The sequence below is a fragment of the Acinonyx jubatus genome, chromosome A3 (genome assembly GCF_027475565.1).
Source record: "Acinonyx jubatus isolate Ajub_Pintada_27869175 chromosome A3, VMU_Ajub_asm_v1.0, whole genome shotgun sequence".
In the NCBI taxonomy this organism is placed as follows: Eukaryota; Metazoa; Chordata; class Mammalia; order Carnivora; family Felidae; genus Acinonyx; species Acinonyx jubatus.
The window spans coordinates 85650285-85662098 of NC_069388.1; the positions used below are offsets into that span (position 1 = coordinate 85650285).

Sequence of the window (11814 nt, forward strand, 5' to 3'; positions counted from 1 at the left end):
ATGGGTTCCTAGTTGATTGATTAAGGGAACAATTTAAAATGCATGCGTCCAATTATTACCTAGCAAAACAATTTTTTATAAGGAAGTCCCTCTGTAAAAGGGTTGCCTTCTTCCAGCATCTCTGGCAGGATAGCCATCTCCTATTTATTTTGCTTGAAGTCTTAGTGATATGTAACAATAATTAGGAGGCCTGAAGCCCCTTTCAGGTGAAGAGCATATAGATCATGAACTGACCCAAGCTGGTAACCAAGGCTTTGTTGGTGAATTCAGCATCTTTTGAGAATCCCATAACTCTGAGAGAAGGATTAATAAAATCAGCTCATAATGAATCAATTGGATATTTGCAGTCACCTTGGTAACAGTAGGTTCTACTTTATAGTTTGAGATCAAACTGAATTCTAATTGCTTTGGCTGCTTAACAAATTATTCCAAAATTTAGTGATATAAACTACCATTTATAATGATCACAGATTTTGTGAGTCAGGAATTCAGACAGGGCACAGTGGGGAGACTCACCTTGGTGGGGCAGCTTGAAGCCCGGTGCTAGAATCATGTGAAATATCACTCGGGGTGCCTTGGTGGCTCAGTTGGTTAAGTGTACGACTTTGGCTCAGGTCATGATCTCATACTTCATGAGTTCAGTCCCTGTGTCAGGCTCTGAGCTGACAGCTTGGAGCCTGGAGCCTGCTTCGGATTCTGTGTCTCCCTCTCTCTGCCCCTCCCCTGCTCACTCTCCGTCTCTCAAAAATAAATAAACATTAAAAAAAAGAAAGAAACATCACGTGCTCACCCACTCACAGGCTTGCTTGTCGATGTTGGGAAGATTCAAGATCTGAGGGCTCCTCTAACCTCTCTCTCCATGTGTCTCTCTATCTGGTCTCTCCAGTAGGGCAGTTTCAGGGTAGTTGGACTTCTTACATGTCAGCTCAGACTCCAAAGTGCAGGTCTGGAGAAAGAGAGCAAGATGGAAACCATGGTAACTTTTATGACCTTGTCTCAAAAGTTGTGTAGCATCAATCCACTTCATTCTATTGCTCAAGGAGTACAAAGTTCTGCTTAAGTTCAAGGGGAGGGAACATAGACTCCAGTTCTTGATGGAGGAGTGTCAACGTTATATTACATTGTAAGAAGGCTATGTGGGATGGGATATGAACTGGTTCATGCTCCATCCTGGACATTCACCATTTCTCCAGGGCCTGTGGGGATTCCAGGATGTGGAGGCAAAGAAATATGAGGTAGGAATGCCCTGCGGCTGACACCTCTGCCGGTCTGCACCCATATAATGATAGTGCCTGCTCTCAGAGTGGTTTGTTCCCAGTGGAGCTTGGATGAGTTATTAATAATTTACTGAGAGAGTTCCTTCAGGTTCCTTCCTGTCTCACAAAAAGGGATGCAGATCTGCGTTTCAAGAGAGCTCAGGCTGAAGTCAAATCCAGAGGAAGCCCTGGTGCTTGGTAACTGGAATCTTCTTTCAGCTGTTGCCACAGATTTGAGTGGTTGTTAAGAGGCCAAAAAAACGAATCAAAAGGCTGATGCTGCCTGTGCATGAATTTTTAGAGTTTATGAAGCGCTTCAAGCTACATGTTTTATTGACAGATCATTTTAAACAAGCATTTGAAGTTCATTTCAGCCCAGTAAGCAAACAATCAGTTACTGGAAACACAGAGATGAAAGGAAGAGGAAACTGCCAGGTAGAGAAAGCTGAGTGGGGGTGGGCCAGAGGGTTGAGGGTGGGGCTGGTGTGGGGGAGGGGTGAGGCTGGTGGAGGAGGCAGGGAGATGTCCCAGTGCACTTTTAGGTGGCGGGCGCAGAGCCTGACTCTGCTTCCCCTGGGGAGCAGAGAGCAGAAATGCAAACAGATTACACCCAACTCAAAACAATGATGCTAGAGAGAAAAATCTCTGTGTCTTGAATGAGGAGGAAAAGGAATGTCCCTTTCATCAGCATCCCTTTAAACACAATGAACCCAAATCATTTCCTATAACTTAAGCATTGCTGCAGTGAAACTAACATCACCATACTGGTGACAAGAAACTTTTTCATGTCACCTAGGTAACAGTATTGAAAATAAGATACTATTTAACATAGTACTGGAAGTCTTAGCCTCTGCAATCAGACAACAAAAAGAAAAGGGAAATCAGCAAGGAAGAAGTCAAACTTTCACTATTTGCAGATGACATGATACTGTATTAAAAAACCCAAAAGACTCCGCCAAAAAATTGCTAGAATTAATACATGAATTCAGCAAAGTTGCAGGATATAAAATCAATGTGCAGAAATCTGTTGCATTTGTATACACCAATAATGAAGAAGCAGAAAAACAAATCAAAGAAATGATCCCATTTGCAATTGTACCAAAACAATAAGATACCTGGGAATAAGCCTAACTACAGAGATAAAAGATCTATACTCTGAAAACTATAGAACACTTGTGAAAGAAATTGAAGAGGACACAAAGAAATAAAAAAACATCCCATGCTCATCCATTGGAAGAATATTGTTAAAATGTCTATGCTACCCAAAGCAATTTACACATTTAACTCAATCCCTATCAAAATACCACCAGCATTTTTTTTGCAGAGCTAGAACAAACAATCCTAAAATTTGTACGGAACCACAAAAGAACCTGAATAGCCAAAGCAATCCTGAAAAAGAAACACAGAACTGGAGGTGTCACGATTCCAGATTTCAAGCTGTGGTCACTGTAATCCTCAAGACAGTATGGTACTGGCACAAAAACAGACACATAGATCAATGGAACAGGACAGAAAACCCAGAAATAGACCCACAACTATATGGTCAACTAATCTTCAACGAAGCAGGAAAGAATATCCAATGGAAAAAATGTCTCTTCAACAAATGGTGTTGGGAAAACTGGAAGGCGACATGTAGAAGAATGAAACTGGACCACTTTCTTACACCTTACAAAAATAAATTCAGAATGGATGAAAGACCTAAATGTGAGATAGGAAACCATCAAACCCCTACAGGAAAACACAGGCAGAAACCTCTTTGACCTTGGCCACAGCAACTTCTTACTTGACATGTCTCCAGAGGTAAGGGAAACAAAAGCAAACACGAACTACTGGGACCCCATCAAGATAAAGGCTTCTGCACAGCAAAGGAAACAATCAACAAAACTAAAAGGCAGCCTATGGAATGGGAGAAAATATTTGCAAATGACATATCTGAAAAAGGTTAGTACCCAAAATCTATAAAGAACCTATCAGACTAAACACCCAAAAAACAAATAACCCAGGTAAGAAATGGGCGGAAGACATGAATACTTTTTCAAATAAGACATCCAGATGGCTAACAGACACATGAAAAGATGCTCAGCATCACTCATTATCAGGGAAATATAAATCAAAACCACATTGAGATACCACCTCACACCTGTCAGAATGGCTAAAATGAACAACACAAAAAAACAACAGGTACATTTATATGTATACATACATATAAATGTATATATACTTATACATATATATATATGATGGAATATTAGTAGTCATCAAAAAGAATGACATCTTGCCATTTGCAATGATGTGGATGGAGCTAGAATGTATTTTGCTAAGTGAAATAAGTAAATCAGAGAAAGACAAATACCATATGATTTCACTCATATGGGGAATTTAAGAAACAAAACAGATGAACATTTGGGAAGGGGGGGTGGGAAAGAGAATAGAGGGAAACAAACCACAAGAGACTCTTAATGATAGAGAACAAACTATGGGTTGATGGAAAGAGGTGGGTGGGAGTTGTGGGTACTAAGGAGGGCACTTGTTATGATGAGCACTGGGTGTTGTATGTAAGTGATGAATCGCTGAATTCTACTCATGAAACCAGTATTGCACTATATATTAACTAAAATTCAAGTTAAAAAAAGGAAAAAAAAAAAACCCGAACAGAATAGATGGAGAGTGAATTCCTAAAGGTAAAAATGCTGAATAGAGCAACTTGATGTGGAAGACCTAATTAGTCTCAAGAAATATTGATGCTTGGGTTCAGCTAAATGGAAGAGTAAGTCATGTCTAGGAGGTCCTGGAAGCCAATATCTGGCCCAGAAGTAATGGGAATTGTTTAGGATGTGTTGAATAGCAAGTATCCCTAAACTAGGGCCTAAGCTGAATTTGAAAGTATGTATAATTTTAAGACTGGCAGAGCTAGTCACTGTGAAGGCCTGATAAATCTCACCTAATGGAAGAGTCAAAGGCTAGAGCCCTGGGAATAAAGGCCTGAAACAGGAAGATCAAGTTAGAGCTGCCATAGACTGGAGTCCAAGGTCACCCAGAGTCTGACCCAGAGGACAGGAGGGGGTTTTGCTGGATTTTGGCACTATAAATGCTCTGATAGGTTGGAATGCAGGCCCTCACACACTTGGGTATCATCAAAATGGGACAACAATCCTTTTCAGTCAAGATGGTTGATACCAAGGAACTCAAAAGAACAGGAGTGATGCCCCCTTAGGGACAGTGCGAGACACTGGGGGATAGGTGACCACTGAGAGCAGTGTACGAGGAAAGGTTCGTCTCAAACCAGAAAGGAAACTGAGGAGGGTTAAGTGATTGTCTAGGTAGGGGTGGGTTGTCTCCATTACTGTGATCTCAAGCTAGGATGGCCTGAGATCCATGGACTATGTTACATTATATGTATATAGTATTTGTTGACTTATATAAATGCATATAGCTGATATACATAATTCTGTGTCTTTTCTTTCTGAGTGCAGGGAAAGCCCTGGGCGACAGCATGCTAGCAACATCCTGTGCTTTAGCTGTAGGGAGAGAGAAGGTGGCGAGGGGTCTTGTGCAACCTGGCTTATCATCCTGCACATCCCATTAGAAGATTGCAGGGTTTTGGTCTTTCAGGTCTGGCCTGAAAGAATTTAGCATTAATGTGAGAAATCCAAAGTTTCCAAGTGTCTCTCCCCAATCTTCAACTTTTAAGACCTAATTATAAAACTTAAACACTGGTTCATGTTGAATAAGCCTTCTCTCTTAAATATTCTAATTTGGTTTATTTCATTTGAATGTTCCTAACTGCCTTCCTATTTAAACCATCTATATTTGCTTTTTAAATATGAAGGAGACTTTTGATGGTTGAGAAACTTCTAAGATCCTATTCCCACAAAATGTTCCTTAAAGAGGCATCAGTGAGTGTAAAGAAACACCAGTGGGCAGGTTTTCATTTAGCTTGGACCCTATGGGAAAAGTTAACTGTCCCTAGAAAGCAACACTGGGCTCTGAGCCAAGCAATAGGTAGTGGAGGAGAAGATAACCATTCACTGGAGGCAGCCAGTCCCTGGCTCTGGGCTCTCAAAGATAACTCTTACGAGGTTCTGTTCTGTGAAAAATAAAGGTCACATTAGTCCTGGGGAGAGTTTAGAGAAAGGAATATAGGGCTCAGGAATAAACAAAGAATTAAAGGTAGGTTTCTCCATGGTCAAGCGTAGGAATGCTCTTTTTTATTTTTTATTTATTTTTTATTTTTAATTTTTTTTAACGTTTATTTATTTTTGAGACAGAGAGAGACAGAGCATGAACAGGGGAGGGGCAGAGAGAGAGGGAGACACAGAATCTGAAACAGGCTCCAGGCTCTGAGCGGTCAGCACAGAGCCTGACGCGGGGCTCGAACCCACGGACCGTGAGATCATGACCCGAGCCGAAGTCGGACGCTTAACCGACCGAGCCACCCAGGCGCTCCTAGGAATGCTCTTTTTTAAAAAATATTTTCATAAATTCTCACAAAAAGGTAATACCCAGTTACATGTGTATTTTTTTTTTTTTTACAGGATTCCAGCAATATTTATAAAGTAATGGGGTACTTCGTATGTTATGGTCATTCTTCTCGGTGCATCACATGTGTTAATTCTCCACCCTTACAAGTTGTGTGATGCTGAGCAAGGACTTCATCAACCTGGGTCTCTGTTTCCACATCTGTAAAACGGGGGTAGTAATAGCATCTCCCTTATAGGGTGGATGTGAGGATTAAAACATAATGGCTACCATTTATTGAATGTATTGAATTCTTACCACATGCCAGTTATTATTCTAACTCCTTTACATGATGACCTCATTTTATTTTACTAAAAAGTTTTTTTTAATGCTTATTTTTGAGAGAGACAGAGTGTGAGTGGGGGAGGGGCAGAGAGAGAGAGGGAGACACAGAATCCCAAACAGGTTCCAGGCTCTGAGCTGTCAGCCAGAGCCCAATGCGGGGCTCGAACTCATGAACCGTGAGGTCATGACCTAAGCCAAAGTTGGACACTTAACTGACTGAGCCACCCAGGTGCCCCTTAAAAATTTTTTTTAACGTAATGATCTCATTTAAAAAATCTGAATACATGGGGTGCCTGGGTGGCTCAGTCGGTTGAGAGTCAGATTCTTGATTTTGGCTCAGGTTATGATCTCACGTTCTCGAGTTCGAGTCCCACGTTGAGCTCTGCACTGATCATGAGGATCCTGCCTGGGATTCTCTCTATCTCCCTCTCTCTCTGCTCCTCCCCCACTCTCTTTCTCTCTCAAAATAAATAAATAAACATTAAAAAAATAAAAAGCTGTATACAGGAATGTGTAAATAAATATTTTATGAAGGTAAAATTGCATAGTACATATTACTTTGTAAGTTGCTTTTTCATTTAACAAAATAACTGGGACATTTTGTCTGTGTCATTAAGTATTCTTCTCTCTCACAATTTTAGTGACTTCACAGAAAGCCATAATATTCATGTATTATAATTTATTCAACCAATTCCCTTTGGATGTAGTTTCTAGCTTTTATCTATTAGAAACACTTTGATGAACAACCTCCGAGGTGAAATTTCTCCTACATCCATCATGATTTCCTCAGTGTAATTGTCTAGAAGAGGAATAGCTGAATATGCATTTAAAACAATGTCCTATGCTCTTTAGGCAACTTGTGTCCATCCATCCATATTTCTACTAGCAGCTCAGGTAAGAGGCTCTGTGCTCCCCACTCACTCACCATGGGTGGCCTTCTGCCTAAAATTGACAGTTTGATAGTGGAAAATCAGTGTCTCCCTGTCATATTAACATACATTTCTTCGGTTTTTGGAGATTGATCTTCACCTGGGTTGGTTTTCATTTTGCAGTTATATTTTCTTTTGTTTTTCTTAAAAAAATTTTTTTTTAATTTTTTAATGTTTTTATTTATTTTTGAGACAGAGAGAGACAGAGCATGAGCAGGGGAGAGGCAGAGAGAGAGGGAGGCACAGAATCTGAAGCAGGCTCCAGGCTCTGAGCTGTCAGCACAGAGCCCGACGTGGGGCTCGAACTCATGGACTGTGAGATTGTGACCTGAGCTGAAGTCGGACGCTTAACCGACTGAGCCACCCAGGCACCCCTAAAATTTTTTTTGTAATGTTTATTTATTTTTGAGAGAGAGAGACCGAGTGCAAGTGGGGGAGGGGCAGAGAGACAGAGAGAGAGACACAGAATCCAAAGCAGGCTCCAGGCCCTGAGCTGTCAGCAACAGAGCCTGATGCAGGACTTGAGCCCCATGAACCGTGAGGTCATGTTCTGAGCTGAAGTCGGATGCTTAACCGAGCCACCCAGGCGCACCTCATTTTGCAGTTATATTTTCATATACGCCCTACGTTATTTCCTCACGGCGATTCTTAGATGTGAAATTTCTGAGTCAAAGGAAACACCTATTTTTATGGCTTTTATTATGGTGCCAAATTACATTTCCTCAGTAGAGTAGGGGAATACTCACTTCCCCAAACTCTAACCAACATCTGGTATTATTATTGCTATTATCACTATTATGTATTTACAAATTCAGTTATGCAATATGTCAGAACTAGAGGTGGGATATCAGGAGCAGACGTCACATCAGCCGTGACAGGGTGCAGTGTCCTTGAGTCTCCTGTCGGTCACACATTTAACTCTTTAGTTGCTGGATTATGGGGGTGTGACACAGGGTGCCAGGGTAGCCAGTGTGGTGGGGGAACACAGGGCTCTGGGCAGCAGCTCTTTATTAAGCAGTCTGGAGGGATTAAGCCGTGTGGATAGAGAGTATGGCTTTACCAGCAACACCTGTTGCATATCAGTCCTGGTCACGGCTCTCAAGCACATCTCTTTCATTATTTATGAAGTTGAATGCCATTTATTGACCATTGGCATGGTTTTCTTTTGTCAGTTACATGTATATGCTCCCTTTCTATTTTTTTTTTAATGACTGGTATAAACATTTTATTTTTTATTTTTTAACGTTTTATTTATTTTTGAGACAGAGAGAGACAGAGCACGAACGGGGGAGGAGCAGAGGGAGAGAGAGACACAGAATCGGAAGCAGGCTCCAGGCTCTGAGCCATCAGCCCAGAGCCCGACGCGGGGCTCGAACTCACGGACCGCGAGATCGTGACCTGAGCTGAAGTCGGACGCTTAACCGACTCAGCCACCCAGGTGCCCCTGGTATAAACATTTTATAGATGGACTGCCATATATGTTGGAAATATTTTACCCAGTTTTTATGTATCTTTTAACTTGGGTTAAGGTTTGTTTTCTCCCTATGAAGAGATTTTAAAAATACTTTAGATGTTAGTCATATTTGATCAGTCTTCTTCCTTTTATGGTTTTTGCCTTTGGCATCATGCTAATAAACCTTTTCTTTTCACCAAGATAAAGTGTGTTTACTTTTTATCTCATAAATTCATTTTACACATTTACATCTTTGTCTAAGATTTATGCTGATATATGGTATAAGGTACGGATAAAGTTCTTCCCTCTGCCCCAAAGTTTTAATCAGGTGCCTCCTACCATTTGCTTGAGGTGATTTATGATGACATATCTATCTAACATTTGTAGGTACTTGGGTATGTTTCTGGACTGTCTATCCTGTTTTGCTGATTTGTTGGTCTGTTTCTCTACCATACCACATTGTTTTCAATCTTTTAGTTTTGTGGCCTATTTTAATATGTGATAGGGTGAGAACTAAATGAACTGCATTTTCAAATATTTCTTTGCTATTTTATCTCTGTTATTTTCTAGCGGAACTTCAAAATCATGACGTCAAGTTGCAAGAAAATTCCATGTGCTTTTCAGTTGGTATTAAAACAAACTCACACATTATTTTGAAGGAATTGATGTCCTTCCAAAACACATCTTCTAATTTTGAGCAATACTTCTCCTATGCTCTATTTCCTTGATTCTAAGACACCACCAAGTAAGAGCCACGTCATTAATCTGACAACAGATTTTTGAAAACAAAATATTATGTTACATTCAGAATTTAATGATCCTTCTAAGTCACTTTTATCCATGGATAAAGGTGCAGTCACAGCGGCAGGCTCCCCCACTCTCCCCAGTCCCCGGCTTAAGCAATCAGGAAATTAATTATCTTACATGTATGGAGGTTCTGAGGTCAAACACGCTTGACCCAGGGCTGGTTGATTCAGCCAACCAACAATGTCATCAAGGTCCCAGCTTGTGTCTGTCTTTCTTCTCTGCCACCCCGACTCTGCTGGCTTCCCCTTCAGGCTGCTGGCAGGTGGCTGGAGCAGTCCCAGCATTGCATCCGGACACAGCAACATCCAGATAGTTAGGGGCTGTCTCTCAGTTTTTTTCATAGGAAGGAGGAATTTTCCGAGAAGCTTCATGGCTTTTCTTTTTCTTTTTCATTGCAAGAATAGGGTCACCAGGCCACTCTGAAGCTAATCTCTCTTGGGGGGTGGAGGCCACCATAATTGTTTAAGGCCAAACAGAATTACCATGGAGGTGGTGGTGGTTGTTCATAATTGGAGATCTTGGGTTTTGAAGTCTAAGAAGACAAGCAGGAGGGGAAGCACAAAAAAATACCTGCTTATTAAATTGCCTAATCTGGTTAAACTCTCAGTTTTGTTGAGTTAATATTATTGGAAATTAAAAAAATGTCTTTTGGAAGTCAGCTGGGAACTTTTGAGAGATGGATAGTCAGCGTCTCATGGATAATTCTTTACAGCTGGCATGCCTTGATCGCCCCAATGTCTCTTAGCTTTGGAAATTTTAGTCTATTCTGAGGGGACTAGTTAACTGAGTTGCTTTGTATGTGGCAGGAAAGGTTCTACATTGCACAGCTTTCTGTGTCAGTGCTTCATCATGATGTCGTTGTTTTTCAAAGGTATTTTAATTGGTAATTAGGGATATAGACTTAAAAGAGTGAATGGTGCTAAAAATGCAAATATTCAACTGAAGTAAGAGTCTGATGAACAAATACTTTTATGCATGGGTAATTCTCCATATGCATGGCATATAACAACAGCATTTTAATTTATTTCTCTGCCTGGTGGCAGGTTAGGTTTCTTTTGACATTGATAGGAAGATAGTATCTTGATTTCCACAACACTAAAATGTGAAAAATCCTGTATTTTGGAATGGAGGCAGAAAAATAGAATAGTGGTTTATATGCTATGTCGGGTCACAGAATCAGTCTTAAAATCCATCCTGATTAATTGACTGACACTAAAAGGAGGTAATTTAATAGGGTGAGATGTTAAGCCACACACTTTTAAAAAAATAATTGGGGGGCGCCTTGGTGGCTCAGTTGGTTGAGCGGCTAACTTCGGCTCAGGTCATGATCTCACGGTCCGTGAGTTCGAGCCCCGCATCAGGCTCTGTGCTGACAGCTCAGAGCCTGGAGCCTGTTTCAGATTCTGTGTCTCCCTCTCTCGACCCTCCCCTGTTCATGCTCTGTCTCTCCCTGTCTCAAAAATAAATAAACGTTAAAAAAAATTAAATAATTGGTATGATGTGGGGAATAACTCTTAACAACAGTACACTTGAAAAAAATCTGAAGGATTTTCATGACATCAAATTCAATGTGAGCTATATAATGCAGTGGATAGTAGCTGGATAATATTCAGATATTAATTATTTTCACCCTGTGTATTCCCCTTTCCCATCTCTATAACGAGGCAAATAGTTTTCAGAAAGCCTAATCTTTTAGGAGAACTCAATCTAAGGAGCTTGAAGGGAGAAGGGTAATTCAGGGCGGAGCCAGGGAAGACAGGTATCTTCCCCCAAGCTGGAGATTTCTCCAGATGACAGGGGGTAGAGAGCAGTTGGACCCCAGAGAATGGCCTGGATTCCATGCACATGGGTCTTTTGGTGGCCTCAAAATAAAGGATCCTTTACCCTTGTGTGGCATAGTACCAGCATGGTCAGCATGGGGTCCTTGGATTCGGAGGGCCATGGGAACGGGGGGCAATGAGCCTTTCAGGGGAAACCTGTGGGGACAGATGGCTGATGACCAAGGGCTTTCCTCCTCTCCTACCCCAGTGATTTTCTGGCACTGACTGCATAGAATCCTGGAACTCTGACCTAACTCTGAAGAAGAACACATCAAAGAAAATCGAGCTAACTTTTATGCCATCCTGTTGGGAAGGGGGCATGGAATCAGGAACCAAGTTATAAAAAATAAAGAAGGGAGATTTCTTGCACACTTGTGCTTGGCCACAAGATACCTACAGCTCATAATCTTGGGCTGAACTCACCGTGGCAGTGCAGCTATGACATAACCCACCGACCTATGCACTGGGACACTGCATTTCATTCCAGGGTTTTAAGCACACAAGCAAAAGGCAGTTCTTTCATTCTCTAGGGCATGCTCCAGATGCCCTCTGCCGCCTCAGTCAACCCCCTGGGAGTGGCTCAAGGACACAGAACTCACAGGGTCTTCTTGCTGGGGCTTGGTCTCTTTTTGGATGAGGCTTGTTCTCCTCTTGTGGGGTCTGTGTGAGAAGATGCTCCAGCAGCTTCTGCTGGCCTGGGAAGCTGGGAAAACCTGAGGAGGATCAGTTTTACTCTGACCTTTTAC

The 11814-nt window shown here is 41.5% G+C and overlaps 1 long non-coding RNA gene across 2 annotated transcripts in view; it reads right to left on the reverse strand.

Moving 5' to 3' along the window:
* LOC128311223 (uncharacterized) overlaps nt 1-947 on the reverse strand; it is a 50938-nt gene extending 49991 nt beyond the window's left edge. For both annotated transcript variants that reach the window (XR_008289395.1, XR_008289394.1), the window contains exon 1: nt 791-947. This is a non-coding gene — a long non-coding RNA (uncharacterized LOC128311223). The remainder of the gene's footprint in view (nt 1-790) is intronic.
* Between the last annotated feature and the right edge of the window lie 10867 nt (nt 948-11814).